The sequence below is a fragment of the Clytia hemisphaerica genome, unplaced genomic scaffold, assembly GCF_902728285.1.
Source record: "Clytia hemisphaerica strain Z4C2 unplaced genomic scaffold, Clytia hemisphaerica genome assembly, whole genome shotgun sequence".
NCBI classification, from domain to species: domain Eukaryota; kingdom Metazoa; phylum Cnidaria; class Hydrozoa; order Leptothecata; family Clytiidae; genus Clytia; species Clytia hemisphaerica.
In genome coordinates, this window is record NW_027103708.1 from 273477 (window position 1) to 295311 (window position 21835).

The 21835-nt window shown below is 35.1% G+C and overlaps 2 long non-coding RNA genes and 10 other non-coding genes across 12 annotated transcripts; all 12 read right to left on the reverse strand.

Moving 5' to 3' along the window:
• Nucleotides 1-9779: 9779 nt before the first annotated feature.
• LOC136804141 (uncharacterized) lies at nt 9780-14027 on the reverse strand. Its single transcript, XR_010846247.1, has 3 exons — nt 13726-14027; nt 11566-11976; nt 9780-9821 (listed from the first exon to the last, which is right to left on the reverse strand). It is a non-coding gene; the product is annotated as an uncharacterized lncRNA (long non-coding RNA).
• On the reverse strand, nt 11791-11862 carry Trnap-ugg (transfer RNA proline (anticodon UGG)). The gene has a single exon. It is a non-coding gene; the product is annotated as a tRNA-Pro (tRNA).
• On the reverse strand, nt 12300-12372 carry Trnak-cuu (transfer RNA lysine (anticodon CUU)). The gene has a single exon. It is a non-coding gene; the product is annotated as a tRNA-Lys (tRNA).
• On the reverse strand, nt 13951-14022 carry Trnap-ugg (transfer RNA proline (anticodon UGG)). Its single transcript has one exon. It is a non-coding gene; the product is annotated as a tRNA-Pro (tRNA).
• Nucleotides 14028-14053: 26 nt separating the features above from the next.
• On the reverse strand, nt 14054-18363 carry LOC136804142 (uncharacterized). Its single transcript, XR_010846248.1, has 3 exons — nt 18062-18363; nt 15893-16303; nt 14054-14136 (listed from the first exon to the last, which is right to left on the reverse strand). It is a non-coding gene; the product is annotated as an uncharacterized lncRNA (long non-coding RNA).
• Nucleotides 14462-14534, reverse strand: Trnak-cuu (transfer RNA lysine (anticodon CUU)). The gene has a single exon. It is a non-coding gene; the product is annotated as a tRNA-Lys (tRNA).
• Nucleotides 16118-16189, reverse strand: Trnap-ugg (transfer RNA proline (anticodon UGG)). Its single transcript has one exon. It is a non-coding gene; the product is annotated as a tRNA-Pro (tRNA).
• Trnak-cuu (transfer RNA lysine (anticodon CUU)) lies at nt 16629-16701 on the reverse strand. The gene has a single exon. It is a non-coding gene; the product is annotated as a tRNA-Lys (tRNA).
• On the reverse strand, nt 18287-18358 carry Trnap-ugg (transfer RNA proline (anticodon UGG)). The gene has a single exon. It is a non-coding gene; the product is annotated as a tRNA-Pro (tRNA).
• A 434-nt stretch (nt 18364-18797) lies between the features above and the next one.
• Trnak-cuu (transfer RNA lysine (anticodon CUU)) lies at nt 18798-18870 on the reverse strand. The gene has a single exon. It is a non-coding gene; the product is annotated as a tRNA-Lys (tRNA).
• A 1585-nt stretch (nt 18871-20455) lies between these two features.
• Trnap-ugg (transfer RNA proline (anticodon UGG)) lies at nt 20456-20527 on the reverse strand. Its single transcript has one exon. It is a non-coding gene; the product is annotated as a tRNA-Pro (tRNA).
• A 439-nt stretch (nt 20528-20966) lies between these two features.
• Trnak-cuu (transfer RNA lysine (anticodon CUU)) lies at nt 20967-21039 on the reverse strand. The gene has a single exon. It is a non-coding gene; the product is annotated as a tRNA-Lys (tRNA).
• Between the last annotated feature and the right edge of the window lie 796 nt (nt 21040-21835).

Below are 21835 nucleotides of genomic sequence, written 5' to 3' on the forward strand. Positions count from 1 at the left end.
TTTTTCCCTACTGCAAGAGCTTCAAAAGTATCAAGTGACGTCAAATATTTTTAAATATTTTCAAGGGGGGTAAATTTTCAGTTTTTCTTCTTTTCTTTCATGTTTGCCAGTCCAGGGAGTATTCACTTATACATACTAAAGGAAAGCTTGTCAAACCTGCCAACTTAATTTTGAGTTTGGCAAATCCCAATATTGGTGAACAATAATTTTTGGCCGCTTATGGCTTTTCTTATCTCTTTGATTTTTTAATGTTTTCTTTTGTTGATTGCTTGCTTGCACAGAAACACTCAAGAGAATGATATAAATGAAGTCTTTTGAAAGGTGTTAATTCAATAGGATGATATAGGATGATAGTGGTCGTTCAATTACTTTGATCATTATAGATTAACTTCGATAATCGAATTTATTAATTAGTACCGTCTGGATTATGGGATGGTGAAAGTTTGATTGATAAACTTGGTTGAAGTATCAAAACAAACTTGCTGTCAAAGAGATTAAAAACAGTAAGTGTAAATACGGTCCAGAAATCAACCATCCCAAGATTTGAACAATCGTCCCAAGTTAGAGCAGTTGACGGTAACTAAAAGAATGTGTATTCTTGAAGAAGAATGTGTATTCTTGAAGTTGCCGTCAACTGCTCTAACTTCCAGGCGATGTCAGTCAATCGAACCCTATCGAACCGATTTTCGTAATCGTACCATCGAATTTCATCGAACGATAGGTGTTCGATTATGGAACCTGATCAAACAGTACACGTTTTTTTTTAAGAAACTAGTTTTACCAAGCAGCCTAAATGTTTCTTAAGAAATCAGCCTTTTGAGCCTTAAATGTTTCTTACATGTTTCTAATGTTTCTAAACTTTTTGACATAATCAGCCTCATGGAAGGCTGGATTGGAAGGTTCTTAAGAAAAACCGAATTAAAAAATGTTATTTTCTCATTCTCAGCCTCAGCATGTTTCTTAGATGTTTCTTATAGTAGTTTTAGGCATTCTGAGCCTCGTGTTTCTTAAAAGTGCATTTCTTATAAAACAAGTGATACTTGTGATAGACCTACCTGGTTATCAAACAGACTAATTAAAAATTAATATAAACATTGTTAAAAATGAATACAAACAGTCAATGATATTCAGAAAGTCAAATAGAAGGTACAGACCAACGTTATATTTTGGAGCAAAATTGCTACATGGATGCAGGAGAAAATGTTCCGAATTCCTTTATTTAAAAATACTTAAAGAACAATCAATGGAACACATTTTAAAATGATTCTTTCATATTCAAGATTTCATGAGCAAAAAAAACATCTATCTCATCAAAAAATTTAGTGATTTGGCTAAGAACATTGATGTATGATTATTAATATTGATTCTTATAGATAAACATGCGTTTTTTGAACCAACAAATTTTTTTTCACAAAAATCTGCTTGAGCCATCTTTTACCTACTTTTATGCAAAAAAATCTGAAAAAAAACAATAATCCAATATTTCACAAAGTCGTTTTTTAGCCGTTTTTTGGCCCAAATTTGCCCAAAAACATTTTTTTTTCGAAAATCGGGCTCCGTCACATTCGAGGGTTTATAGTTATGCATCTTTGTGCAAAAAATCATCAAGAATGAAAGAGCCAATCTCGAGAAAAGCTAATACTAGTAATTAATAAATGTGTTTATAAAAAAATATCGAATGTTGCCGGTTTCTCTATAAAAACATGCCAAGTAACCAAAATTTCATGTCTAAACACACATATTCTTCAAAAGTAAGCCCTCATGAGCAAAAAAAAACATCTATCTCATGAAAAAATTGAGTAATTTGACTATAAAGAACATTGATGTATGCTTATTAATAGTGATTCTTATAGATAAACATGCTTTTTTTGAGCTAACAAAATTTTTTTGGAAAAATCTGCTTGAGCCATCTTTTACCTATGATGGTACCCTACTTTCATGCAAAAAATCAGAAAAAATTAATGATCCAATTTTTCACAAAGTCAAAAAAACCTGTTTTCTAGCCGTTTTTTGGCCCAAATTTGCCCAAAAATTTTTTTTTTTGAAAATCGGGCTCCGTCACATTCGAGAATTTAAAGTTACACATCTTTGTGCAAAAAATCATTAAAAACTAATGAGACAATCTCGAGAAAAGCTGGTAACAAACGAACGGACAGAGGAGAATTTATAGGACCTCCACCAGGGTAGCTCCAAAAACGTATAGTCCCGCTGCTGAGATAAAAAAAAGTGCTAGAAAACAATTTTCGTGACACACATCTTAGAACTAACTTTTTTTGGTGGAAAATCACGAATGAGTATATGTAGATTCCAAAATCAATAAGTTCCCACGATATTATCGTGCAAGTAACGAGTAATTGGCGATTTTTTGCTTTTCCTTGCAAAATTGCAAGGCCTGGAAATTCATGATTTTTGGGGGGGTCTTCAAATTAAAAAAAGACCTATATCACATGATAGAGCTCTTCAAACTGAGCAAAAAAGTGTATTACACCAAAGTCCCAACTTCTCTAGATCAAAAGTTATGGGCCTATTTGTGGTCAAAAAGGTGTTTAATTTTGCATAAATTAATGCAGATTGTGGGGAAATTCCCTGTTTTCCATCAGTTTTTTCAGTGTCATATCTGATACCATATCTGGTGGAATTTTGAGGTTACCATATCAAAACTTTGAAGAACTCAAGTATAGAAATTTCTTGTTTTTTTAGAAGAAATGCGAATTTAAGAGGTTACTTCAATCCTGAGTAATACTTACAAATATGAAATTTAAATATGCCTCAAGTATGCCTCATTCTAAGCAAAAACTAATTTCTTATAAGCTGTATTTTCGGGGCTAAATTGAGGTTACCAATTCACAATTTTCATAAACCCCTTTATCATCTAATTGGCTTCAAAAAAGTGGATATTTTGTTGGCAATTGGTTTGATAAAGGTAATAAAAGCTATGCATCATGAAAATTATGACTGATAAACAAAAAGGTTGTATATTTAAGGTTACTCTTGTAGAAAAGCACTATTTTCACTGTAATCCTGTGTTAAGCTAAAGCTAATAAGGCTATTAATCAAAGATCAATATTATTTGTTTTGCATGACTATAACCAGGCTGCATCATTTGAGGTGTGCGATAGCACGTGCACGCCTCCACACACACCTAAAAGCCTCTTAGGAGAGTGATAAATCACACGCCTTAAATTTTGAGTTTTCAGCAAAAAGTAGTGCATCGCACACCTTATTATACGCCTGAAACTCCTTAAATTAATGGTTTAGGAGTGTGATTGACCACACGCCTGGAATTTTCAAATGACAAAGCCTGTATAACATCAAATCATAAACTAAATCACATAGAAAGATGGATTAAAAGAAGTAGAAGAAGTCAGAATCTTTAAAATTCAAATTTTGATGGGTTTTTGAGGTTACTACAATCCACGGAAAAGTAACCTCATAAATCACACCAAATCTTCAATATTTTTCGCCCCTTTTTTGACCAAGTGTTGCCATGTCAGTATAGAGTATGCTCTCAAGTGTTTAGAGGTTAAAAAAGTTTTTACTAAAAGATGTGGTGTTTCAAAGGTTACCCTATAAAAATGGTGGTAACCTCAAAAATACCCATAAAATCTTCCGAAAAATTTATGACAATACCGTGCTAAGACATCAACCCTGGTTGTAAAATTTCAAAGCCTAAAAATGATTATTTATGATTTTATTCTAAATTTACCAAAAAGAGCAATTTTTTGACTTTCCAAAAATGTAAGACAATTTTTGACTGTGTTCCACTTTTTGATAAATAACGAGATTGCTCACGGGAATTTTTTGACCCGCATACAGTCCCCTTACAGAATTGGAATAAGAGTCAAGAAGAGTCACTCTCCAACTAAAGAGTCCTGAAAATCTCGATGAGTGATGGCCCCTGCATGTTGGGATGGGCTAGAGTTTTTACAAGAGACTTCACTAATTGGTTATTTAAAGTAATAGAGATGACGCGTTCTTTAGAAAAAGTAACAAAATTGTTTTATTACAGGTTAACGACCAACCAAACGAGAGCTTGTAAAAACTCCAGCTTGTCCCGCATGTTGGAAATGATCTAAAATCATTTGTTTAAGAAGCTAATACCTAATTATACAGGTCATGGCAAATAAAGATATGGTATTCCTAATAATTGTTATTACCTTTAGTACAACCTGAGTGGCTGAGTGGATAAGGCGATGAAATGACAAAATCGAGCAAGTCAATTTTGAGAGTTCGATGAAGTTTGTGTTATTTTGTCAGCATTGAACAAACTTTTTCTGGTTTTATGAGCTCTTATTGATATATTCCCGTAATAATTTTAAGAAAAAAAAGTTTTCTAAGTAGTGTCACCTCAGGACCTCAGGACCTCAGTGCAGTTTGACCCAAGTACAGTATTTCAAAATGGATCAGGTTGGTTAGCGAATAAGAGTCAAGAGTCAAGAGCCATGCCTTTCCCTTCTCTTGAAAATCCAGTATTCCAAAACTTTCAACTAAAAAAATGCATAAAAATCAACCTTCGGCTTTTTTTATTATCTTACAAACACTTTTTTCAGAACCACAAGTGAGAAGAAAAGCAAAACTGACTGAAAATGCTGTTAAAAAATAATTGACAGGTCTAAAAATTGATTGACAGTTGCGGGTTTGCTTGCATGGGTTAGAAATTCCCGTGAGCAATCTCATTATTTATCAGAATGTTTTTCGCCTTTCCATCCACCATCTTGAATTGTATGCAAAAATGGAGGAACGAAAAAGCCGTGGTTGGATTTAGTTGGAAAATATGCAAAACATATGCAAGTTTACACAAAGATTAAAAAGACAACATAGCATCTTATAAAGAAATATTTACAGAACAACAAAAGCGTTTTAGAAATTTGTTCTTAAAGACATTGCATATTCTGTTTTCATGTCATTAAAAAATTCCACCAAGATGGAGTACACACATCAAACTTTCAAAACATGCAAACTGAAAGCAGTAATTATGACGTCACACATTCAGCGGGTCAGATCAATGTTTTGATTTGATCGTTTGGCGGTTCTATTTCCCAGGAGAATAATTTACCGTCAGCCGAATAAGGATTATTTTTGTACCTTCGCGGATGATTTTTCAGCTTGAGTTCATGTCTTACGTTATGGTTTTTTGAAGTGCTTGTTCTAGGAGATGAGCGAATTTGATTATTCCTAGTTTTCAAAAGAAGCAAATTTAACCCTTTCAGTCCCAGGGGACCGCACTGCAGTCCCTTTGGACCCGTCATTTTTCCCCATTTTTCCCAGAGGACTGCATAGCGGTCCCTGATTCTTTTTCAAATTGTGATGTTTTGGCGGGAAAGAAAGAGATGTCTTTAAATAGCTTTCAAAGAAGATAACATAGCACGTCGTTTGCAAAAGACTGCATAAAAAAAGCTTGTTCGCGTAAAAAGTTTTGTTTACAAAAGTATTTATAAAAATATTTGCAAGCAAAATCTGTAAGGTCGAAAAAGGGATTTTTTACAACTTCTATCAATCATTATGATTTTTCTATGAGGGTTAATCAAATAATTTTTTTTTCAGTTAGTACTAGTAGATACTGTTGTGCTAAACATTTATCAGAAGAATGAATGGGTTTAAACCATTTTTTCATCAAAAAAAATTTTCATTATGGCAAAAAATTGCTGTTTTGAATTTTTTTTTTGCCTTTCTCTGGTCACGTGACGTCATTTTGCTAATTTTTTTCTATCAAAATGATCCTCAGACAGTGAAAAAGGGTGAAAACTTGAGAAGCCTAGGTTTAGTGATTCCAGAGATATTGAAGCATGAGTAAATGCATTCAAAAACACATTTTCCTCTGGGAAAGTAGCTGTGAAAACTCTGGGACTGAAAGGGTTTTAATCTTTTTTCTGCAAGATTATACTTTAATTTAATGCCAATTATGCATGTAAGTTTTATATTAATACTTTCTTTTTGCATATGTTTTGCATACTTTCTAAGGGAATTTCACCACAGCGATTCGGCCACCATAATTGTGGCATACAATTCAATATGGCGCAGTATGGCGGATGGAAAGGCGAAAAGGTCTACTATCTTGCAGTGTAGCTTTAAAGCTCTAAAACAGCATCTAACATGAAAACCAGAATACGATTCTTCAATGCACAATGGGAATCAAAACTATAACGTGAACTTATAAACATCAATTTGTCACATCTAACAAAATTTATAACGGCACTGTCATCATTGACAATAAAACAAACAATATTCTGTCAAGAGCCTTGTAATTATTCCAACACAACAACTTCCATCGAAATGATCTATCACAGCTCAGTCTAACATTTTTAGCGCGGTCCGAGGATTGAGCCGAGAACTCTTGCAGAGCGCCTGAGCTCCCGTGGGGATGAAAAACTTCAATCTTTCAATCATTTTCTCAAGCGAAGAGAACGCTAAGCGATTCTAGCTTTATGATAATGCCGCAGATCATCAATGGATAGTATTCATTTATCATTATCCCTTTATTTTCATTCCTAGAACTTTAGCAAAAAAAAGCAAAAATAGAAAAGTTGTATTTTTTACTGCTCTATTCACATATATACTGAATTTGAAAGATCTTCTATGTGGCGTTTTTTTGCAAACTTAAAAAAACTGGTTCTGCCTTTGCGGGCTTTTGGCTCAAGTGCTTGAGTGCAGCATAGGGTACAAAGTCCAAATATGCGTTTCCCGTAATTTTTGTATGAAGAGTTACGTCTACACTGTCTTGGGAATCTCCATTTTTCTATATGTTCTTCGTGCTTTTCGTGACGATTACTCTCATATAAATCTTATCACCACCAGGATTGGCGAAGTTTGTGAAGTTGAAGCACACATGAAGAATTGACTTTTTCAATCATTTGCAATTTGCAGTGGACCTCAAGTTATCTGACTGAAATTGGAATCGTCTAAGACACAATTATTGATTTCAAAGTTGTTAAATTAGCTTAAAAATTCACTCACGCATTAATGTAATGTGCTGTTTTTTAATATTCTCCTTTGGGAAAACGAAACTTGCTATGCCGGTTACGATTGATTCCTTTTTTATGCTACTTAATTGTCAAGGAATTTACGATCTTCTCTACTGTTTTGACTTTCTGGACGTCACAACTATGTGTAAGTACTTTTTGTTTACTGAAAACACACAGATTTTACCAAGCTGACTGAACACATCGAACATCAACTGAACTAATCAAACTTTACCGGACTGTTTGATTTGGTTCGGTAATCAAACACTTATCGTTTGATTAAGAAGTTCGATTGACATCGCCTGGTGCTGGTATGTCCCAGGCGTAGTTAATTGATATAATCGATAATCTTGAGTAATCAATAAATAATCGATAAGTAATCGATGGATTAGATATCGATTAACCGATAGAATCGATAGGTAATCAGACCTTCAAAAAATCTTGAGTATCGATCAGCGATCGATTATTTCCAAGCTATCGATTACTTATCGATCACATATCGACTACATACAACCTATCGATTACTTATCAATCATGTATCGATTGTTAACAATCATCGATTACTTATCAATTATTTACTTATCTTCGATCACGTATCGTTATCGATTATATGTCGTGACCGACTATTGACTACGTTACCGGCCCTTTTTACGCCGGCCCTTTTTATGCCGGCCCTTATTCCACCAACGAGCCCAATAATAACGCTAATAAGGTCCGTAGTAAAAAGGGCCAACATAAGGTATTTAATGAAGTAAGAAAATTTCTGGAATTCGCCAAATCTCATACCAATCGTATTAATTTGAATAAACACCGCTTTCGAATTAATAATGCTCCTCCAAAGGCAAACCATTCAATAACACCCCTTCTCTAAATAAAACGGTAACTTTGTTTTTTTTTAACTTTTTTTGTTCAGCCTTTCAGAGGGTTTGAGAATGCTTCAGCCGAAATTTACCGTATGCTTATAAAAAAAATGAGTGTAGTAGCTTTTCTAGGCCCTATGCTACCAGGGGATTGGATTCAATTCAAAAGAACATCCCAATTGAGATAAGCGAAAAATGTTGCTTTTAATTTCGTGAAAATGGCAAAAATTTGAGAAATCGAGAAATTTAATCTCGCGAAGGCGAAAGTTAATCCAATTAAAGTACCACTCCCTAAAATCTGATAAATAATCGATCACAAATTGATAGTTGATCGATTAACTATTTGATCGATGATTAATCAATTTTTGATCGATTATGTAATTGATCAAAAGCTGTGATCAATAGCCGATCGATTTTTAATCGATACTTAAATTTAATTGAAGTATAATCGATCTGTAATGGATAAACAATCGATGGCAAAATTGATCGATAAATAATCGAGCTTTGAAAAAATCTTGAGTATCGATTACCTATCGATTCTATCGGTTAATCGATATCTAATCCATCGATTACTTATCGATTATTTATCGATTACTCAAGATTATCGATTATATCGATTAACTACGCCTGGTATGTCATAATGTTACTTTTAGCTGTGCTCAATTTAAGCTTCAGGGCCAGGGGGGCAGTTAAAAGATTCGTTAGTTCGTTCATCAGATTCAGGTTACCAATTTCTTGTACTTGGACTTGGTACTTACTTGTTTGTTGTACTTCATTCTGCCTGTCTGCTTTGTTGAAAAAAAGTAATAACCAAAAAATTCGCCATCTAAATTCGAATTGACACTATATTGAGTTAAGAGGGCTTAGAAAAAACTCAATCTCGGGCATTTTGGAATGGTGGCGTGTTTCAAAGCCGCCCTCAGCAGCCAACACCGCCTACATTTGATTGCCACCGCGCTAGTGAGGCTACAGCAATCAATAGCGGTGGCATTCCGCAAAAACTTAGGGGAACTAGGAAAAATCAAGGCGGAAAAGAACTAATTGAAGGTTCGAATCCTTACTTCACAACCTACTTAATATAATATAATTTTCGACGTACACAAGACCAATGAAAACATTTTATAAAAAAGTAAAAAATATAATCAGAGCAAATGCCCTCGAGTCGAATGGCATGGTTGTGAGTTCGAGTCTCGCCGGATCCGTTGGTTTTCCAACGGTTCTGGTGGCTGGTCAGAAGACAACATGAGAGCGACTGTATTCACTTCATTAAAAAATTTAAATGATATATTACTAAATATTCACGAATGTAATTCTTAGGAGGCTCCCCGCCCCAGCGGTATATCGCAATTTATCGTCTTCGATCACGATCAAAGAAATCAGCAAAAAACTAAGAAAATCACACATTCCCTTGAAAAAAGTCGAAATCACGCATCACAGCTCAAAAAATTTTCGAATCAAAATGCACAAGTTGCAAAATTTGTTTAAAGACGAATCACGTTTTTACTCGAAATTTTTATGTGCTTGTTACATGACATTTATTTCTGATTGGTTCGGATTTATTGACACTAATAAAGTTATCACCTATAACTTCTAAAACAAGTAACATGGGGATAAAACCAAGTGAATTTTTTGAATAATCACATGTTTTGACTGAATTGATGTAATTTGTAAAAGTCTTGACCTCTAATAACGCAATCACAAAAAAAAATCAAAATCACGTAACCACGCTAGAAAATCACGACGTCATTGCAGAATAAAAATTTTAAAGAAAATAACCTAACCACAAGGAATTAAATTGCAATTAACAACAAAATTACACTTATAGACGCTGGTCGTCTACGCTGGTTATCTGTCCACTATCTACTTTGGTAGTGTTTTATGTGAAATCCAAAACAAATTGATCGAAGTTATTAAAGTTTTCACTGAATTTCTAGTTAAAGTTCCGTTTAAACACAATAATCCCGAGTTCACAGTTGGCTGGCAAAAAGATGCAGACATAAGACTGAAAGAAGAAGGAGAAAAAGAAAGCTTTAGCATTCAAAACTCACACATAACATTTCTTCGTATAGCGAAAATTGATATGACGCAATTTCAAGTAATTGTTCCGTGTAAAATTTAATGGCGGCAAAATTATTTCATCAACGAAATGATTGTAAATAGAAATGATCTATTTCCTGAACTTACTGTAAAACTTTCATTTTTCTTTATTCAAAGTTAAAACGACGAGCAACAACCGTGCGTTGAACTCGCGCAGCTAGTGTGTTTGATCTTTGCTGTATATCCCGCGGTACATTTCTATATTTTTTGCGATGTTGTCTATGAAAACTCGCCCAACGTGGGCTCGAACCCACGACCCTGAGATAAGAGTCTCATGCTCTACCGACTGAGCTAGCCGGGCTTGACTCTCTTAAAATTTATAATTTTAGCAATATCAAAGGCATATAAACCTTGAAATATTTTTATCTTCTCAAAATAGTGCATGAATTCTCATTTTAAGTTTCCTGATTTTTCGGAATTAAATTTTACTGAATTCAATCTATTTAGAAGAAAGTAAACAAAACATTGGAAATACTAACGGTGCACTGTAACAAAATTCACTATCCACTATCCAGGCTTTTTAAACAACTAATTTTGTAAATCTTATGCGACAGACAAAGAAAATATTGAACACTTTTAGAAAAGTCTATAAAAGTTACTTTTTTGAATTTAAATTTATATCAACAATCATGTTACTTTTAGGCTGGCTGTGGTTCTATCACGTTCTTGAATCACGTGCAAAAATTTCAGCCTAAAATGCTCTTACTAAGAAATTGACTCCATATGACAACCGTAAGAAAAAACGTGTTCAGTATAAACAATAAATTTGAAATGAAGAGTGAGATTTAAAAGCCAAACAAATTCAAATACTTTAGGCGCACAAACTTTCGCGAGCAGAAAATTTCGCGAGGACGAAAAATCGCCAAATTCACGACATTTACTTCGCGAATTTAACGGAAAAAATATTTTTCGCGAGCATTAATTTCGCGAATCAAGACGTAAAATTGAGTATTTTCGCATGAAAAATTACTTAGAGGGACGAATACTTCTGGTACTGGCTTGAAACATTTGTCTTTAGACTTATTAGTCTTTTAGCAGGCTAAAAAGCGCCATAAAAGTTACATTTTATTCAAAGTTTGAAGTTTTACAGATTTTCTTTTTTTGTCAAGAATTTTTCGCGAGAATAAACTTTCGCGAATGGCCCTCCTAGAATTTTTAAAGACATTTACTTTCGCGAAAAGAGCCAAAATTCGCGAAAATCGCCAAGTTTCTGCTTGCGAAAGTTGGTACGCCTAAAGAACTTTCGATTAAATAGATGCTGTTCTTGGAAATGCGCCACTTTCAATTAATGGCCAAATGGAGCAGGAGCATTTATAATGCAAGTGCTTACACAATTTTTTATAAGAAGATCCAAAATTTTTGAAGTCTTCAAAACTTTATGATTTTTAAGCCTGGAAATGTTTTAGTAGTTCCTAACCACCCCCTGGAAATTTCTCAAACACCCCATGGAAATTTCTCTATTCTCCGTAAGCAACCCTGGAAATTAATCCAAATTCTACTACCCCCTGGAAATTTCGACCAAAATTTTTTTTTCATCCTACAACACAATTCTTTTACTTCCACAAATTACAAAACTTAACACCAAAAAATATCCAACGTTTTTCCCCTCTACTACCAACCTTATTAGTTCAAATATGAAGTAGCCCTACCTCTTCTGTCGCTTGTCTCTTTAAAATCTTCATCGTCGTTACACACCATTGCTCCATGAAACTCCCTCTCTTCACCTTGACACAAACTTCATGCTACTCTATGCAGTGATTGACAGACTTTCATTCTCCACCTTCGGTCACGCGGGGCTACTATTGCGGGATGATTCGACACGGTAATGTCCTATCTACCGTTTGGCTTGGTCCTGACGGGAACTAAACTTTCACGGGCTCAACCGGGATTCGAACCCGGGGCCTCTCGCACCCAAAGCGAGAATCATACCACTAGACCATTGAGCCACAATGTCTACTTTTGTCCAGCATTGTTTTCATCGAACTGTGTTCGCAACATTGTTTACTGTTCAGACTGTTTCCGAGTTCACAGTTGGCTGGCAAAAAGATGCAGACATAAGACTGAAAGAAGAAGGAGAAAAAGAAAGCTTTAGCATTCAAAATTCACACATAATTTCTTCGTATAGCGAAAATTGATATGACGCAATTTCAAGTAATTGTTCCGTGTAAAATTTAATGGCGGTAAATTATTTCATCAACGAAATGATTGTAAATAGAAATGATCTATTTCCTGAACTTACTGTAAAACTTTCATTTTTCTTTATTCAAAGTTAAAACGACGAGCAACAACCGTGCGTTGAACTCGCGCAGCTAGTGTGTTTGATCTTTGCTGTATATCCCGCGGTACATTTCTATATTTTTTTGCGATGTTGTCTATGAAAACTCGCCCAACGTGGGGCTCGAACCCACGACCCTGAGATTAAGAGTCTCATGCTCTACCGACTGAGCTAGCCGGGCTTGACTCTCTTAAAATTTATAATTTTAGCAATATCAAAGGCATATAAACCTTGAAATATTTTTATCTTCTCAAAATAGTGCATGAATTCTCATTTTAAGTTTCCTGATTTTTCGGAATTAAATTTTACTGAATTCAATCTATTTAGAAGAAAGTTAAACAAAACATTGGAAATACTAACGGTGCACTGTAACAAAATTCACTATCCACTATCCAGGCTTTTTAAACAACTAATTTTGTAAATCTTATGCGACAGACAAAGAAAATATTGAACACTTTTAGAAAAGTCTATAAAAGTTACTTTTTTGAATTTAAATTTATATCAACAATCATGTTACTTTTTAGGCTGGCTGTGGTTCTTATCACGTTCTTGAATCACGTGCAAAATTTCAGCCTAAAATGCTCTTACTAAGAAATTGACTCCATATGACAACCGTAAGAAAAAACGTGTTCAGTATAAACAATAAATTTGAAATGAAGAGTGACATTTAAAAAGCCAAACAAATTCAAATACTTTAGGCGCACAAACTTTCGCGAGCAGAAAATTTCGCGAGGACGAAAAATCGCCAAATTCACGACATTTACTTTCGCGAATTTAACGGAAAAAATATTTTTCGCGAGCATTAACTTTCGCGAATCAAGACGTAAAATTGAGTATTTTCGCATGAAAAAATTACTTAGAGGGACGAATACTTCTGGTACTGGCTTGAAACATTTGTCTTTAGACTTATTAGTCTTTTAGCAGGCTAAAAAGCGCCATAAAAGTTACATTTTATTCAAAGTTTGAAGTTTTACAGATTTTCTTTTTTGTCAAGAATTTTTCGCGAGAATAAACTTTCGCGAATGGCCCTTCCTAGAATTTTTAAAGACATTTACTTTCGCGAAAAGAGCCAAAATTCGCGAAAATCGCCAAAGTTTCTGCTTGCGAAAGTTGGTACGCCTAAAGAACTTTCTGATTAAATAGATGCTGTTCTTGGAAAATGCGCCACTTTCAATTAATGGCCAAAGGAGCAGGAGCATTTATAATGCAAGTGCTTACACAATTTTTTATAAGAAGATCCAAAATTTTTGAAGTCTTCAAAACTTTATGATTTTTAAGCCTGGAAATGTTTTAGTAGTTCCTACCACCCCTGGAAATTTCTGCAAACACCCCATGGAAATTTCTCTATTCTCCGTAAGCAACCCCTGGAAATTAATCCAAATTCTACTACCCCCTGGAAATTTCGACCAAAATTTTTTTTTCATCCTACAACACAATTCTTTTACTTCCACAAATTACAAAACTTAACACCAAAAAATATCCAACGTTTTTCCCCCTCTACCAACCTTATTAGTTCAAATTGAAGTAGCCCTACCTCTTCTGTCGCTTGTCTCTTTAAAATCTTCATCGTCGTTACACACCATTGCTCCATGAAACTCCCTCTCTTCACCTTGACACAAACTTCATGCTACTCTATGCAGTGATTGACAGACTTTCATTCTCCACCTTCGGTCACGCGGGGCTACTATTGCGGGATGATTCGACACGGTAATGTCCTATCTACCGTTTGGCTTGGTCCTGACGGGAACTAAACTTTCACGGGCTCAACCGGGATTCGAACCCGGGGCCTCTCGCACCCAAAGCGAGAATCATACCACTAGACCATTGAGCCACAATGTCTACTTTTTTCCAGCATTCCTTTCATCGAACTGTGTTCGCAACATTGTTTACTGTTCAGACTGTTTCCGAGTTCACAGTTGGCTGGCAAAAAGATGCAGACATAAGACTGAAAGAAGAAGGAGAAAAAGAAAGCTTTAGCATTCAAAATTCACACATAACATTTCTTCGTATAGCGAAAATTGATATGACGCAATTTCAAGTAATTGTTCCGTGTAAAATTTAATGGCGGTAAAATTATTTCATCAACGAAATGATTGTAAATAGAAATGATCTATTTCCTGAACTTACTGTAAAACTTTCATTTTTCTTTATTCAAAGTTAAAACGACGAGCAACAACCGTGCGTTGAACTCGCGCAGCTAGTGTGTTTGATCTTTGCTGTATATCCCGCGGTACATTTCTATATTTTTTGCGATGTTGTCTATGAAAACTCGCCCAACGTGGGGCTCGAACCCACGACCCTGAGATTAAGAGTCTCATGCTCTACCGACTGAGCTAGCCGGGCTTGACTCTCTTAAAATTTATAATTTTAGCAATATCAAAGGCATATAAACCTTGAAATATTTTTATCTTCTCAAAAATAGTGCATGAATTCTCATTTTAAGTTTCCTGATTTTTCGGAATTAAATTTTACTGAATTCAATCTATTTAGAAGAAAGTTAAACAAAACATTGGAAATACTAACGGTGCACTGTAACAAAATTCACTATCCACTATCCAGGCTTTTTAAACAACTAATTTTGTAAATCTTATGCGACAGACAAAGAAAATATTGAACACTTTTAGAAAAGTCTATAAAAGTTACTTTTTTGAATTTAAATTTATATCAACAATCATGTTACTTTTTAGGCTGGCTGTGGTTCTTATCACGTTCTTGAATCACGTGCAAATTTCAGCCTAAAATGCTCTTACTAAGAAATTGACTCCATATAACAACCGTAAGAAAAAACGTGTTCAGTATAAACAATAAATTTGAAATGAAGAGTGACATTTAAAAGCCAAACAAATTCAAATACTTTAGGCGCACAAACTTTCGCGAGCAGAAAATTTCGCGAGGACGAAAAATCGCCAAATTCACGACATTTACTTTCGCGAATTTAACGGAAAAAATATTTTTCGCGAGCATTAACTTTCGCGAATCAAGACGTAAAATTGAGTATTTTCGCATGAAAAAATTACTTAGAGGGACGAATACTTCTGGTACTGGCTTGAAACATTTGTCTTTAGACTTATTAGTCTTTTAGCAGGCTAAAAAGCGCATAAAAGTTACATTTTATTCAAAGTTTGAAGTTTTACAGATTTTCTTTTTTGTCAAGAATTTTTCGCGAGAATAAACTTTCGCGAATGGCCCTTCCTAGAATTTTTAAAGACATTTACTTTCGCGAAAAGAGCCAAAATTCGCGAAAATCGCCAAAGTTTCTGCTTGCGAAAGTTGGTACGCCTAAAGAACTTTCTGATTAAATAGATGCTGTTCTTGGAAAATGCGCCACTTTCAATTAATGGCCAAATGGAGCAGGAGCATTTATAATGCAAGTGCTTACACAATTTTTTTATAAGAAGATCCAAAATTTTTGAAGTCTTCAAAACTTTATGATTTTTAAGCCTGGAAATGTTTTAGTAGTTCCTAACCACCCCCTGGAAATTTCTGCAAACACCCCATGGAAATTTCTCTATTCTCCGTAAGCAACCCCTGGAAATTAATCCAAATTCTACTACCCCCTGGAAATTTCGACCAAAATTTTTTTTTCATCCTACAACACAATTCTTTTACTTCCACAAATTACAAAACTTAAAACCAAAAAATATCCAACGTTTTTCCCCTCTACTACCAACCTTATTAGTTCAAATATGAAGTAGCCCTACCTCTTCTGTCGCTTGTCTCTTTAAAATCTTCATCGTCGTTACACACCATTGCTCCATGAAACTCCCTCTCTTCACCTTGACACAAACTTCATGCTACTCTATGCAGTGATTGACAGACTTTCATTCTCCACCTTCGGTCACGCGGGGCTACTATTGCGGGATGATTCGACACGGTAATGTCCTATCTACCGTTTGGCTTGGTCCTGACGGGAACTAAACTTTCACGGGCTCAACCGGGATTCGAACCCGGGGCCTCTCGCACCCAAAGCGAGAATCATACCACTAGACCATTGAGCCACAATGTCTACTTTTGTCCAGCATTGTTTTGATCGAACTGTGTTCGCAACATTGTTTACTGTTCAGACTGTTTCCGAGTTCACAGTTGGCTGGCAAAAAGATGCAGACATAAGACTGAAAGAAGAAGGAGAAAAAGAAAGCTTTAGCATTCAAAATTCACACATAACATTTCTTCGTATAGCGAAAATTGATATGACGCAATTTCAAGTAATTGTTCCGTGTAAAATTTAATGGCGGTAAAATTATTTCATCAACGAAATGATTGTAAATAGAAATGATCTATTTCCTGAACTTACTGTAAAACTTTCATTTTTCTTTATTCAAAGTTAAAACGACGAGCAACAACCGTGCGTTGAACTCGCGCAGCTAGTGTGTTTGATCTTTGCTGTATATCCCGCGGTACATTTCTATATTTTTTGCGATGTTGTCTATGAAAACTCGCCCAACGTGGGGCTCGAACCCACGACCCTGAGATTAAGAGTCTCATGCTCTACCGACTGAGCTAGCCGGGCTTGACTCTCTTAAAATTTATAATTTTAGCAATATCAAAGGCATATAAACCTTGAAATATTTTTATCTTCTCAAAAATAGTGCATGAATTCTCATTTTAAGTTTCCTGATTTTTCGGAATTAAATTTTACTGAATTCAATCTATTTAGAAGAAAGTTAAACAAAACATTGGAAATACTAACGGTGCACTGTAACAAAATTCACTATCCACTATCCAGGCTTTTTAAACAACTAATTTTGTAAATCTTATGCGACAGACAAAGAAAATATTGAACACTTTTAGAAAAGTCTATAAAAGTTACTTTTTTGAATTTAAATTTATATCAACAATCATGTTACTTTTTAGGCTGGCTGTGGTTCTTATCACGTTCTTGAATCACGTGCACAATTTCAGCCTAAAATGCTCTTACTAAGAAATTGACTCCATATAACAACCGTAAGAAAAAACGTGTTCAGTATAAACAATAAATTTGAAATGAAGAGTGACATTTAAAAGCCAAACAAATTCAAATACTTTAGGCGCACAAACTTTCGCGAGCAGAAAATTTCGCGAGGACGAAAAATCGCCAAATTCACGACATTTACTTTCGCGAATTTAACGGAAAAAATATTTTTCGCGAGCATTAACTTTCGCGAATCAAGACGTAAAATTGAGTATTTTCGCATGAAAAAATTACTTAGAGGGACGAATACTTCTGGTACTGGCTTGAAACATTTGTCTTTAGACTTATTAGTCTTTTAGCAGGCTAAAAAGCGCCATAAAAGTTACATTTTATTCAAAGTTTGAAGTTTTACAGATTTTCTTTTTTGTCAAGAATTTTTCGCGAGAATAAACTTTCGCGAATGGCCCTTCCTAGAATTTTTAAAGACATTTACTTTCGCGAAAAGAGCCAAAATTCGCGAAAATCGCCAAAGTTTCTGCTTGCGAAAGTTGGTACGCCTAAAGAACTTTCTGATTAAATAGATGCTGTTCTTGGAAAATGCGCCACTTTCAATTAATGGCCAAATGGAGCAGGAGCATTTATAATGCAAGTGCTTACACAATTTTTTTATAAGAAGATCCAAAATTTTTGAAGTCTTCAAAACTTTATGATTTTTAAGCCTGGAAATGTTTTAGTAGTTCCTAACCAACCCCTGGAAATTTCTGCAAACACCCCATGGAAATTTCTCTATTCTCCGTAAGCAACCCCTGGAAATTAATCCAAATTCTACTACCCCCTGGAAATTTCGACCAAAATTTTTTTTTCATCCTACAACACAATTCTTTTACTTCCACAAATTACAAAACTTAAAACCAAAAAATATCCAACGTTTTTCCCCTCTACTACCAACCTTATTAGTTCAAATATGAAGTAGCCCTACCTCTTCTGTCGCTTGTCTCTTTAAAATCTTCATCGTCGTTACACACCATTGCTCCATGAAACTCCCTCTCTTCACCTTGACACAAACTTCATGCTACTCTATGCAGTGATTGACAGACTTTCATTCTCCACCTTCGGTCACGCGGGGCTACTATTGCGGGATGATTCGACACGGTAATGTCCTATCTACCGTTTGGCTTGGTCCTGACGGGAACTAAACTTTCACGGGCTCAACCGGGATTCGAACCCGGGGCCTCTCGCACCCAAAGCGAGAATCATACCACTAGACCATTGAGCCACAATGTCTACTTTTTTCCAGCATTCCTTTCATCGAACTGTGTTCGCAACATTGTTTACTGTTCAGACTGTTTCCGAGTTCACAGTTGGCTGGCAAAAAGATGCAGACATAAGACTGAAAGAAGAAGGAGAAAAAGAAAGCTTTAGCATTCAAAATTCACACATAACATTTCTTCGTATAGCGAAAATTGATATGACGCAATTTCAAGTAATTGTTCCGTGTAAAATTTAATGGCGGTAAAATTATTTCATCAACGAAATGATTGTAAATAGAAATGATCTATTTCCTGAACTTACTGTAAAACTTTCATTTTTCTTTATTCAAAGTTAAAACGACGAGCAACAACCGTGCGTTGAACTCGCGCAGCTAGTGTGTTTGATCTTTGCTGTATATCCCGCGGTACATTTCTATATTTTTTGCGATGTTGTCTATGAAAACTCGCCCAACGTGGGGCTCGAACCCACGACCCTGAGATTAAGAGTCTCATGCTCTACCGACTGAGCTAGCCGGGCTTGACTCTCTTAAAATTTATAATTTTAGCAATATCAAAGGCATATAAACCTTGAAATATTTTTATCTTCTCAAAAATAGTGCATGAATTCTCATTTTAAGTTTCCTGATTTTTCGGAATTAAATTTTACTGAATTCAATCTATTTAGAAGAAAGTTAAACAAAACATTGGAAATACTAACGGTGCACTGTAACAAAATTCACTATCCACTATCCAGGCTTTTTAAACAACTAATTTTGTAAATCTTATGCGACAGACAAAGAAAATATTGAACACTTTTAGAAAAGTCTATAAAAGTTACTTTTTTGAATTTAAATTTATATCAACAATCATGTTACTTTTTAGGCTGGCTGTGGTTCTTATCACGTTCTTGAATCACGTGCACAATTTCAGCCTAAAATGCTCTTACTAAGAAATTGACTCCATATGACAACCGTAAGAAAAAACGTGTTCAGTATAAACAATAAATTTGAAATGAAGAGTGACATTTAAAAGCCAAACAAATTCAAATACTTTAGGCGCACAAACTTTCGCGAGCAGAAAATTTCGCGAGGACGAAAAATCGCCAAATTCACGACATTTACTTTCGCGAATTTAACGGAAAAAATATTTTTCGCGAGCATTAACTTTCGCGAATCAAGACGTAAAATTGAGTATTTTCGCATGAAAAAATTACTTAGAGGGACGAATACTTCTGGTACTGGCTTGAAACATTTGTCTTTAGACTTATTAGTCTTTTAGCAGGCTAAAAAGCGCCATAAAAGTTACATTTTATTCAAAGTTTGAAGTTTTACAGATTTTCTTTTTTGTCAAGAATTTTTCGCGAGAATAAACTTTCGCGAATGGCCCTTCCTAGAATTTTTAAAGACATTTACTTTCGCGAAAAGAGCCAAAATTCGCGAAAATCGCCAAAGTTTCTGCTTGCGAAAGTTGGTACGCCTAAAGAACTTTCTGATTAAATAGATGCTGTTCTTGGAAAATGCGCCACTTTCAATTAATGGCCAAATGGAGCAGGAGCATTTATAATGCAAGTGCTTACACAATTTTTTTATAAGAAGATCCAAAATTTTTGAAGTCTTCAAAACTTTATGATTTTTAAGCCTGGAAATGTTTTAGTAGTTCCTAACCAACCCCTGGAAATTTCTGCAAACACCCCATGGAAATTTCTCTATTCTCCGTAAGCAACCCCTGGAAATTAATCCAAATTCTACTACCCCCTGGAAATTTCGACCAAAATTTTTTTTTCATCCTACAACACAATTCTTTTACTTCCACAAATTACAAAACTTAAAACCAAAAAATATCCAACGTTTTTCCCCTCTACTACCAACCTTATTAGTTCAAATATGAAGTAGCCCTACCTCTTCTGTCGCTTGTCTCTTTAAAATCTTCATCGTCGTTACACACCATTGCTCCATGAAACTCCCTCTCTTCACCTTGACACAAACTTCATGCTACTCTATGCAGTGATTGACAGACTTTCATTCTCCACCTTCGGTCACGCGGGGCTACTATTGCGGGATGATTCGACACGGTAATGTCCTATCTACCGTTTGGCTTGGTCCTGACGGGAACTAAACTTTCACGGGCTCAACCGGGATTCGAACCCGGGGCCTCTCGCACCCAAAGCGAGAATCATACCACTAGACCATTGAGCCACAATGTCTACTTTTTTCCAGCATTCCTTTCATCGAACTGTGTTCGCAACATTGTTTACTGTTCAGACTGTTTCCGAGTTCACAGTTGGCTGGCAAAAAGATGCAGACATAAGACTGAAAGAAGAAGGAGAAAAAGAAAGCTTTAGCATTCAAAATTCACACATAACATTTCTTCGTATAGCGAAAATTGATATGACGCAATTTCAAGTAATTGTTCCGTGTAAAATTTAATGGCGGTAAAATTATTTCATCAACGAAATGATTGTAAATAGAAATGATCTATTTCCTGAACTTACTGTAAAACTTTCATTTTTCTTTATTCAAAGTTAAAACGACGAGCAACAACCGTGCGTTGAACTCGCGCAGCTAGTGTGTTTGATCTTTGCTGTATATCCCGCGGTACATTTCTATATTTTTTGCGATGTTGTCTATGAAAACTCGCCCAACGTGGGGCTCGAACCCACGACCCTGAGATTAAGAGTCTCATGCTCTACCGACTGAGCTAGCCGGGCTTGACTCTCTTAAAATTTATAATTTTAGCAATATCAAAGGCATATAAACCTTGAAATATTTTTATCTTCTCAAAAATAGTGCATGAATTCTCATTTTAAGTTTCCTGATTTTTCGGAATTAAATTTTACTGAATTCAATCTATTTAGAAGAAAGTTAAACAAAACATTGGAAATACTAACGGTGCACTGTAACAAAATTCACTATCCACTATCCAGGCTTTTTAAACAACTAATTTTGTAAATCTTATGCGACAGACAAAGAAAATATTGAACACTTTTAGAAAAGTCTATAAAAGTTACTTTTTTGAATTTAAATTTATATCAACAATCATGTTACTTTTTAGGCTGGCTGTGGTTCTTATCACGTTCTTGAATCACGTGCACAATTTCAGCCTAAAATGCTCTTACTAAGAAATTGACTCCATATGACAACCGTAAGAAAAAACGTGTTCAGTATAAACAATAAATTTGAAATGAAGAGTGACATTTAAAAGCCAAACAAATTCAAATACTTTAGGCGCACAAACTTTCGCGAGCAGAAAATTTCGCGAGGACGAAAAATCGCCAAATTCACGACATTTACTTTCGCGAATTTAACGGAAAAAATATTTTTCGCGAGCATTAACTTTCGCGAATCAAGACGTAAAATTGAGTATTTTCGCATGAAAAAATTACTTAGAGGGACGAATACTTCTGGTACTGGCTTGAAACATTTGTCTTTAGACTTATTAGTCTTTTAGCAGGCTAAAAAGCGCCATAAAAGTTACATTTTATTCAAAGTTTGAAGTTTTACAGA